This window comes from Xenopus laevis, chromosome 1S, assembly GCF_017654675.1.
Source record: "Xenopus laevis strain J_2021 chromosome 1S, Xenopus_laevis_v10.1, whole genome shotgun sequence".
Taxonomy (NCBI): Eukaryota; Metazoa; Chordata; class Amphibia; order Anura; family Pipidae; genus Xenopus; species Xenopus laevis.
This window is the reverse complement of record NC_054372.1, coordinates 166,808,646-166,819,812: the sequence shown is the minus strand read 5'-3', so window position 1 is coordinate 166,819,812 and position 11,167 is coordinate 166,808,646. Positions and strand designations below refer to the sequence as shown.

The 11,167-nt window shown below is 36.3% G+C and overlaps 1 long non-coding RNA gene across 1 annotated transcript; it reads left to right on the top strand.

Moving 5' to 3' along the window:
- Window positions 1–563: 563 nt before the first annotated feature.
- Window positions 564–10,914, top strand: LOC121399508. The gene is made up of 4 exons (XR_005965096.1): window positions 564–812; window positions 2,198–2,234; window positions 7,208–7,260; window positions 10,270–10,914. It is a non-coding gene; the product is annotated as an uncharacterized LOC121399508 (long non-coding RNA).
- The last annotated feature ends 253 nt before the right edge of the window (window positions 10,915–11,167 follow it).

The window sequence follows — 11,167 nt, the reverse complement described above, 5'->3', positions numbered from 1 at the left end:
AAATGTTACACTGTTACTGATAACCACTTTGTCAATCTTTGTTTCCAGAATTCTGTATCCTTTGGAATTTTCTGCATATTCAACAAGGATACCTTCCACTGCCCAATTTTGCAGTTTGCTGCATCTCTCTTCTGGAATGTATGCAAATGCTTTGCACCCAAAAACTATGATGTTTTTAATACTGGGTTTTTCACCATGCCACAGTTCATATGATGTTTTCATGACAGTTTTGGCGTACAATCTGTTTTGCAGGTGAGTAGCTGTCATTGCTGCTTCACCACAGTATTTTTCAGATAGTCTGGAATCAGTCAGCATACATCTGATCATTTCTGTTAGCACTCTATTTTTCCTTTCAGCTACCCCATTCTGTTCTGGTGTATATGGGACAGTCTTTTGATGCTCTATCCCAGGGGTTTCCAAACTTTTTGCAACAAGGGTCAGATTTGGAGAGGTGAAAATGTGTGTGGGCCGACCATTTAGCCCGACATTCTTTGAACCATTAACACCATTATAACCATGTCTGTCTCACTTCCTTGACTGTATAAAGCTGTGATTCTTACTTGTAGTTCACAGTACCTGGAAGATTCCTTGTGCCAGTCTGTTCACTGAGTTGGATTGTGCCTGGGCCCATACCCTGTTGGCAGAGGTGGTCTTTATGATGAATCCTTTCCCAAGTTGCTGTGCTGAGTGTTCCCTGCGTGATTATCATAAAGACCACCTCTGCCAACAGAGATGACGGCATGAAAAGACTGGCAGACTGAACAGACTGGCACAAGGAATCTTCCAGAGGTACTGTGAACTATAAAGCACAAGTAAGAATCACAGCTTTATACAGTCAAGGAAGTGAGGCAGACATGGCAAGCAGCTCAGAACTTAAACTAGCAGTGGCTAAAATGAATAATGAGAATTATCAACTGTGGAAGTTTAAAGGGATACTGTCATGGGAAAAAACATTTTTTTCAAAATGAATCGGTTAATAGTGCTGCGCCAGCAGAATTCTGCATTGAAATCCATTATCAAAAGAGCAAACAGATTTTTTTTTATATTCAATTTTGAAATCTGACATGGGGCTAGACATATTGTCAATTTCACAGCTGCCCCAAGTCATGTGACTTGTGCTCTGATAACTTCAATCACTCTTTACTGCTGTACTGCAAGTTGGAGTGATATCACCCCTCCCCCCAGCAGCCAAACAAAAGAACAATGGGAAGGTAACCAGAAAACAGCTCCCTAACACAAGATAACAGCTGCCTGGTAGATCTAAGAACAACACTTAATAGTAAAAACCCATGTCCCACTGAGACACATTCAGTTACATTGAGAAGGGAAAACAGCAGCCTGCCAGAAAGCATTTCTCTCCTAAAGTGCTGGCACAAGTCACATGACCAGGGGCAGCTGGGAAACTGACAAAACGTGTAGCCCCATGTCAGATTTCAAAATTGAATATAAAAAAATCTGTTTGCTCTTTTGAGAAATGGATTTCAGTGCAAAATTCTGCTGGAGTAGCACTATTAACTGATGCATTTTGAAAAAAAACATGTTTTCCGATGACAGGATCCCTTTAAAGTACAAATGTAAAGCAGTTTCACAGCGCCACCTTGTGACCATTTTAATACTCCAGTGTTTAAGCATGAATGCTTTTGCATGTATTCCAACAAAACGTACTCTGTCTCAAACCTGCCGAGGTCATGCAGAAGTCAATGGCAGTTGTCATGTTTAAACTGTAAGCTCTATGGGGCAGGGACCTCCTTCCCACTATGTCTCTTACCACATAGCACTTCAAGCTCCTTGCCCTGATATGATTCTGTATATATTTATTATGTGATTTGTTTTCCCTGAGTATACTTTTATATATATTGTATGTTTATGCATTGTACAGCGCTGCGGCTCCTTAACAGCACTTTACAAATAAAGTTATACATTTATACATACATGTTTACAATTGGAAGATATCATGATCTGCTCTGGATTTTGTAAAATAATAGTGGTTAATTAATTTAAGGTTTAGCCGATAATCGGGAAAAATTATTTTGTGCATTATATTGTTCTCTAATTGAGAAATATGTGGCAGCTTTTGATTGATTTTATGCTTGAATGGAAGGGACTTAGGGTTTAAGTTTTGTCTGTTGGTGCTGTGATTGTCTATGACTAAGTACCAGTATTTATCTAATGATATTAACAACTTTTTCTATTTAAGATGGATGAAAATGGCTGCACTCATAATTATTATTAAGGTAAAAACTATTATTTTGGGCTTGATAAAGGGCACAGTGTGGTCCATAACTTTGCCAGCATTTATTACTAAATTTGAGCTAATAAAGCACTAACACTTTTGGATCAGTGTGCTACAACAATTTTGGATTCATTGGCTAAGAACAAGGAAGGTACCAGGTACCAAAGAGGATACCATCCACTAAATAGTGCTACACCAGCAAAACCCTTGTCTCTCTCTACATGAAAACCAAATACTGCTTAATTGATTAATAACAACACAAATACAGGCTGAAAATGTATTGGTTTCTATGTAGCCAGTTTCTACTGCAGATAACCAAACCAAATCTCCAAGCTGATATTTGGATACCTACCTACGGGACCTATCGGCTGCTCTTTTTTGAGTGGACGTAGCTGCTGAAAGGGAACCATGTACCCCAGACATAGTCTTTGAAAAGATGCATTACAGAAGGGTTAACAGATGGGAGTTCCTCCAAGGAAGTAACTGCCACCATTTGAGTAGAAACTAGACAAGAATCCTTATACTTAGATCCCCACTGAATAACCTCCACAGTTACCCAATTCATGTGGGGGTTGTGCACCTGTAACTAGGGTAACCCCAGAATTAACTGAGACAAAGAACCATCAAATGTGAATAGATAATTTCTCACAATACATATAATTTATATACATGGACAATGCCATAGGTTTTTGGGTTATCAGACCTGACCCTAGTGGGCAATTGCCTGAAACTCTCATAGGAGGTGTAAGGGGAACTAGGGGAATATTATACCTTTCTGCTAAGGCAACATCCAAGAAATTCCCCGCAGCCCCAGAATTCACCAAGGCAGAGATTTTAACTGAACCCCCAGGCCAGAATAAAACGACAGGTACCAAATTCCTAGAGGTGAATTGGGGAGAGGGAACTTCACTACCCAAATAGAGCTCCCCCTCTCCATTTAGGCTTTGAAATTTCCCTGGCCTCTTAGGACAATATTTAAAGAAATTACCTTTATACCCACTGGCCACTAGACCACTACTAGTCCTTTTTTCTGCCCCAACCATATAATACATATTACACACACTCACAAGCCAAGCATAAAAAAGACATAATTTGATGAACACTTGGCACAAAAAAACAAGTGATATACCAAAGAAAGAAAATCATTTTACCGCTTCCACTCCTTCATTGTGACATAAAAGAGCATCAATCTATTTATTTGTTCAATCAAAACCGTGTCTAAAATCTTCTGCCAACCCCACTATAAGGTGAAATTAATTGTGCCTAATTATACCTCAATTAGAACCTGTGTTTTTTTTTCCATATATCTCCACCATTCACATTGTAAATTATTCCTATCTATATATTGTGCAATAAAGTGCATATCTATTTTCTCCTTCGCGCAACCAATTAATATTGTTGCGAGAAATTGTGCAAATATTGTGCAAAACAAGAAAACCATCCATAACCATCCCCAATTTACCTTTTACTCCCATGTACATTTATCTTAACCATAAAGCACAGGACCCGTAAGTCTTAAAACTAAGATTAAAAAAGCAATTACTTACTTAAAAGTCTTACAGCATAAGGAATAAAACTATTATAAAACCTTATTGAACGTGCACGGATGCTACAATATCTTCTTTCAGTTGGCAACAAGTCAAAAGACTTATAAAAGGGGTGGAAAGTATCCTCCACCATACTGGATGCCTTACATAAACATCTCTTGTTAAAAATCTCTTGGATTGAAGGCAGAAACTCTCCAGTAATCTCACCTGCCATTTTCACAATTTTTTCCAACTTCTTGTGGTCACTAACACTACAATTGGCATATACATATAAAACATTTCTAAATAAGAAAAGTTGGCACTCAGTTATCCAAAATAGCAAAAAAAGTGTATTATAGTTCAAAAAAGTGCAAAATATTACAACCTTCATATCACAAAGTGTCTAGCAGCGACATTTTAGCCATGCAATGTGCCCTTTCTCAACCTTAGCAGAATAATCATGTCACATGTGTGCTCCAAACATGTAAAAGACTTAATCAAGTAGGAAGTGATATAAAGGTATCTTAGTAACAGATATAAACACCATTATATACCTCACCATATCTCCATTTGTTTAATTCAAATCCTTAGTGCAAACATATCAGAGAGCTATAAATAGATGGTATTATTTACAAAAACAAATATAGGTCATAATCTCTATTCAGCCCATTTGGTGCAAGTGTTTTTAATTTATGTATCCACCACACCTCTCTTTTTTAAGTTCCCGACTCCCTCCATATTAAAGGGGTGTAATCCCTTCCAATACCATCAATTTCAATTGGTCGGCATTTTGACCCATATTAAAAATGTTTCAATACAGGCAGTTTGATATTGTTTGATTGAAGATTTATGCTGAGATATGCATGACTCATAAGTCATCTCACCAATGTATATGTACGCACATGGACAAGTTAACACATTTACAACATACTTAGTTGAACAAGGATAGGGTCCCCACAACTGGACTCTATATCCTGTGCTAGGAGTTACAAATTCTTCACCCCTAATGACACTATGACATTGTGTACAATCATTACAAAGATACATACCAGGGGTTCTTAAACTAGAAAAGTGTCCATCTGTCTTTGTTGTTTCTTTACTCTAGAAGATGTAACCATACTACCTATTATTTTCCCTCTATGATACGACATCACTGATGGCAATGTAAATGCTCCAATATGAGGATAGGTCCTTTGTAAGATGAGCCAAAGCCCTCGTGGAACCGCAGTAGGGACTCAATGTCACATCGCCATAGCAAAATGTTGTCAATGTAGTGCCACCAGGCTAAACAGTGCCTGACAAAGTCTACATTACAATCATTTATCGCACCATGGGAGCTTTCATTCAATCTAGGGTGGAGTCAGGCCTGGTCAAGGCAACCTGGCCGACCACTTCATCCTGTCCCAGCACACCCAATGTAACAATACGTGGAAGAGGGAGGAACATGCACAGAGGCATGCCACAGAGTGCCAGTGGGGAAACAAGAGTCTGGACCGGGGTAATCAAAAGAATCGTCGCCCCCCACTTTTTTGCACCCTAGACGTGTGCCTCTTTTCCCTACCCCTAGTTCTGGCCCTGGATGGAGCCAAGAAAGAGCCCCAGGCCTTACAATCCCGGGGTGCCAGATAATCACTTGGTGTAATTTCAATTGTCCTTACCCCAGCCTTTTTGGCACATTCGGAATCACCTAGCAGTTCTGGTGCAATTGCCTCTGAGTTAAAAGCATGGGGCTAGTGGGAGATCTGTGGCCATTAGGTTCCTTCCTCCCCTGAACTCTGGCCCCGCTGTGAGCACATTACATATTAGGGCCTCTTTGGAGGTACTTTGGTTTATACCAACCCCTTGTAGGTCTTCAGGTTGGAGGGAGAGGGACAAAGGGATCCCTTAGCCTTGTGGCTAGGAAGGTCTGAAGACACTTGCCTCCAGAGAGGCCAGGGATAAAGGGGCTCCCTCTAGCTTCGGTGAAGGGGACCTCTAATAAGCCAGATAAGTTTTGGCCAGGGGACTTTGGAGACTTTTAAGGCTTAAAGGACATGTAAACCCTACCCACAAAAATTTAATCAGTGAACAGCCTCTTTGAAATCTTTAGATATCTGCCAAGATAAAACGTTAACCCCCATATGTAATAAAAGGCAGTAAGTTTGCCAGAAGCAGTAACCGATAGCAACCGATAAACTGTTAGCTTTTAAACAGGTGACTGGTAAATTCGGCCTGCTGATGTTGTTATGGGTAGGCTTTACATGTCCTTTAAGCATACACCCTTATGCACTTTTGTACATAGTGAATGGGGCACGTGGGCTTCAAAAAATCAGTCTAATTGACCTAGTTCTTTATTTAAAATAAAGGTAAAATAACAGAAACTATACTCCAATGAGAGATCAAGCACTTTGGCCAAGCGCACCTGGATAAAATGGCAATGCCCATTTGACATAGCTAGATTATATTGGCCTGGTAAATATATTATAAATTATGTGCATTTGGCTGTGTGTGATATTACTGGCAGGCATGTCTGTCTGTCTGTGAAGTCGTTGAACTTTAATTTGCTCTGTGTTTACCTTGTTTCATTATGCTTCAGATAGTTTGGCATTTAGAATACCCAAATCAATATTTTTAATACTTTTAAACATGTGAAGGGTGAATTGTTCCACTAACATAAAGATGCCCTGGGGTGTATTTTAAATGTCTAAATACTAACAAACAATGAGAGATTGGTTATTGACTAATCTGTTTTTTTAATGGATTTCTTATTGGCTTGATCTTTCCAAATAATACATTTTACATTATGAGCAAACAGGGAACATGCTGTCTTAAAATGAAAATGTTTATGACCTTTTATAAAATTTCTTGAAATTATTTCTTCTAAGTACGCTCATGGAAAAAATATATATTTTCTTAAATAATTAATACAGCGAGGGAGGTTTGTTTCTGTCTCTTCATTTTCAAGACAACCATAAGGGAAATAAAATTTTCCACTTTTCAAAGAGTAATTTGTAACCATGGCAAAGCACTGACATTGTATCATTCAGAATCTGGCACACTTGTGATTTTGATTTACTGCCATTTTGGGACATTTTGCCATTATGTTAGTCAAGATATGTCTATGAATTGGTTTTTTTTAGAAACAAAAGGCTCTAGCAAAGTAATAATCATTTAAAAGGTTAAAATATGTTGTTAGTTTACAAAAAGATGTGGTTCTTAAAGAACTTGCTGTAGGTGTACAAATCACATATTAGATACAGTATGTTGTATATAAAATTTTAATTTGTAAGGAAATACAGAACATAGATACATATGTGAAACTGCTAAGGGTCTAGTTGGAAGTTGGTTTTGTTCCCTATGAACATTTCCCAAAGGGAGTTAAATTAACCTCACTGTTCTGAGCTGACTAATGTATATAAAAAGAATGCAGAGTGCTGTATTGTTATAATATTATTGTTGGACTCTCCAGGTGACCCATGCCTCCATTCTGTGCAGATGGATAGCTAATGGTCAACTCAAGGGGTAAGTGGTCCATTGTCTTTATGGGTCCTTGTATATATTGTTATATGTTATTCATCTACCTTAACAGGTATTGAGAAAGGGACAGAGGAGGGTTGCTTTACCTCTGCTATCCTCTATTATCCTCTTTTATCCTCTATTATCCTCTGTGATATACAACACAGATATAACATTACACACTAATCAGGGGATTTCAGATGCTTGGTTTCACTTCATATATGCTGCATTTTTGCTTTTTACTGATAACAATGGTTTTCTCCATCCAGCAGTACTCATATAAAACATGATAAAAAATGATACCTTTGACTACATTTTTTCTTTTTTTAAACACCTTCAAGCTGACTGTCTTAATATAGCTGCAAATCGAATAATATTTAGATCACAGGTATAGGTATGGAACGCGTTATCTGGAAATTATATTTATACATTTGAATTATTTGTAAGATGGCCTTTCCGTAATTCTTAGCTTTCTGGTGAATGGATTCCATACATATATATGTTAGGCACTTACAGCAGCTAGATGGACCAATGCTTATTTATGCCTAGCAAAAGCACTTGTATTTTCCTTGTGTTATAGTAAAACCCTGTAAATTTTTTTCACCCAACTCCTCATCCAAATGGCAAATAAGGCAGAAGAGATGTTTATCTAATAAAATAAGATGCCAATTTTTGTAAAAATGCCAGAGCACCATTTGAGAACTTTAACAGAGAAAACCTTACTTCTAAGGTTTAAGTTCATTTGTTGCATTGAAGAAGATTTGGATAGTAACCTGCATCTATATTTTACATTTCCTCCCCAACTACTAATTTAAATAGGTACTAAAGCTGCCATTTTTAAATAGTTTAGCTGTGCCATCCCAAGGACATCACAGTTTTCCCATTGTGCATAAAGAGAAGAATAAATCCTGTTGCTACTCATTCCCTTTATGTGAAGCAACCCAGTTCCCTAATGTACTCCTTACTTTGCAGTTTTATAAAAATTCAGAAAAAAACAATTGCCATACCCTGCATATCAGGTCCTAGGAATGGCACCACTGAACTATTTAAAAATTGCAAAAATCATTGTCAGTATCCCTGTAAGAAGACAGTTGCAAAGTGGCAATACATAGGCATGCTGTATATATTAAATTGCCAATCGTTAAACAACTTAAACCTCTGTACCTCCAAATATTTAGATTAATATTTAGATTAAACACATGAAATCACACCTTGCCATAGATGTGCAGCATATGATACTGTACAGCACTGGATTACTAACCTGACAGTGTGCCCCTGCACATACCAAAAATTATGGCTGAAATTAAATTAAACAAGTTTGTATTGATATGCGACATTGAGCATCTTGACAGCAAAATAGGAGTTTTGTATTCTTTAGAAATATAACATTTAAAATATGAATTTGAGCATATTTTTTAATTTGCAGTGAATTGATTTTAACACAAGATGCCAGTGTAGGACTAATGTTGTCAAATATTATGCTGCATAAGAAGGATTGCTTGTAAAGAGCAAGAATCCTTTTTTTAGAAATAGGAAATTCTTTAAATTCTACTTACTACAATTCTAATAAATACTAAAAATTATTTAATGCAAATATAACATTATTTGGTTTCATAGGACATAACAGGGTTTTTTAAAAACGTTTACCAAAAATCAATATTCTGTATACTTTGGGGCATATTTATCAAGGATCGGATTTTGAAGTCGAACGAAATTCGACCATCGAATTTGAGTACTTCGATAGTCTAAGTATTTTTTTTACAGCAAAAACGGTCGTATTCGAGCGAAGTAAAATCGTATGATTGAACTATTTAATCCTTCGAATCGAATGATTCGAAGGATTTTACAAAAGAAACTTTGACTTCTCAAAATGTGGCCAAAAGCCTCAGATTCTAGGAGGTCCCCCATAGGCTAAACAGCAATTCGGAAGGTTTAAGGTGGCAAAGTTCAAAGTCGACATTTTTTAAAGAGACAGTACTTCAATTTTCGAGTGGTCGAATATTCAAAGTTTTTCCAATTTGAATCGAAGTCAAAGTTGAATTTGGCCTATTCTATGGTTGAAGTACCCAAAAATTACTTGAAATTCGAAGTTTTTTACTTCAAAACTTCACTTCCACCCTTGATAAATCTGCCTCTTTATGTTCCAGTGGAGTTGTTAATGTTCTTCTATCAAAGCAATAAGGAAATAAATGATCCATCTTGCTTGGAATTTACATTTAATTAGGCCAAATATGTCATTTCCTTTCCTCCCCAAATCCAAAAGCTTTGCAAATGAAAACAAAAAATGTTTAAGCCACAAACTTCTTCAAAATATTGCATATGTATGTGTATAGTTAAAAGATACATTTTTTTAGAATTAGATTTCCAGGGTCATTCTTCATTTAAACAGTTATAGATCTTACCTTGTACTAATAAACAGTCATAGCTCTATGAATATTTGTTGCTACAGAATATAATTGTGCCAGGAAAGTCAAAGCTAGTACAGGTATGGAATCTGTTATCCAGAAACCCATTATGAATTATGGAAAGGCCATCTCCCATAGAGTCCATTTTAGTCAAATAATTTCAATTATTTCCTTTTTCTCTCTAATAAAAAAACAGTACTTTCTCCCACTTTAGATAGAATTAATGCTTACAGAAGGCAAAACAATCCTATTGTGTTCATGTAAAGTTTAAATGATTTGAAGGTATAGAGATCCAAATTATGGAAATATCAATTTTCTGGAATTTTTTTTTATTTTGCACAGCCTATCTATTTAGCCAGTTTTTATTTTTACACTGAACTTTTCCTTTAAGTTAATCAATACCGACAATTATAGCAGACTCAGTAACCTCAAGAATCAGTGGCCTAGAACTCTCAAACATTTCCTTCTGAATTGATCAGATTCATTATTTTAAGAAATAAATCCACAAATTTTTATCAGTGGAAACCAATAGATCAGTACCAATCATTGATAAATCTGCCTGATGTTTTTGACTCTTCATTAAAGTAGCTTTATTTTGTTGTTATTACAGGCACTCCTCCTTCAGTGCTTTCCATACTGGGGGCACCTGCTATGTGGTTAGCTTGCTTTTATGGTTAATGAAACCAATTACTTTAGCAGATGCAGAAAAAGAGACCATAGCTGTATCAAACTGCTAAGTGCAACCAGATCATTCTACCACGAACATTAATACTGGAAAATGAAGATGTCACGTTTAAGGATGTGCTCAATTCAGTTCAGCAGGATGTTAGTGTAGTTTAGCAGCAGTGCTGAGCTCTAACATCCCTCTTAATCAACAATGGAAAGAACTGTTCAAGAAAAAAAACCTATTGTTAATTAAGCATTTATACTATATATTTATATATACTATATTTTTTACCACTAAAAAATAACAAACAAAAGACCAATCAGATTCCATTTCTTGCTAAGGTGGTTTATACATTCTAACAAATTCTACAGCACTGGAATCAGTATGTTGCCAAGATACAGATTCCCCAAGCAAATGATTCTTATCTTAAGCTTGATACAATAGTGTAGCACTTACTGAAGTAAATGTAATCAATCAGAGCCACTTTTATTAATTATCCTTTTAGCTAGAATTCTATGTAAAGGTATCACTATTACTATTCATGATCATGCTGAGCAGGATCTGGATTTGCATATTGAAATGATACAGTTGCTGAAAAAGTAGCTTCCTGTTAATGAGAAATGCATCTGACCTATATTTTGTTGATTTTTATGCCAAGAAATATTACGGTTTTAAAAGGTCAACTGTTTCTACAGTTCTGTTAAATTCTAATTCAAAGCCTTTTGGCCATGTACTATGGGAAATATCAATAAAATACACACATGTATACTGTATATTATGAATGTATATTAATATATATTTGAATATTCTTTAATTATCTTGTTTCTGAATATAATAATGT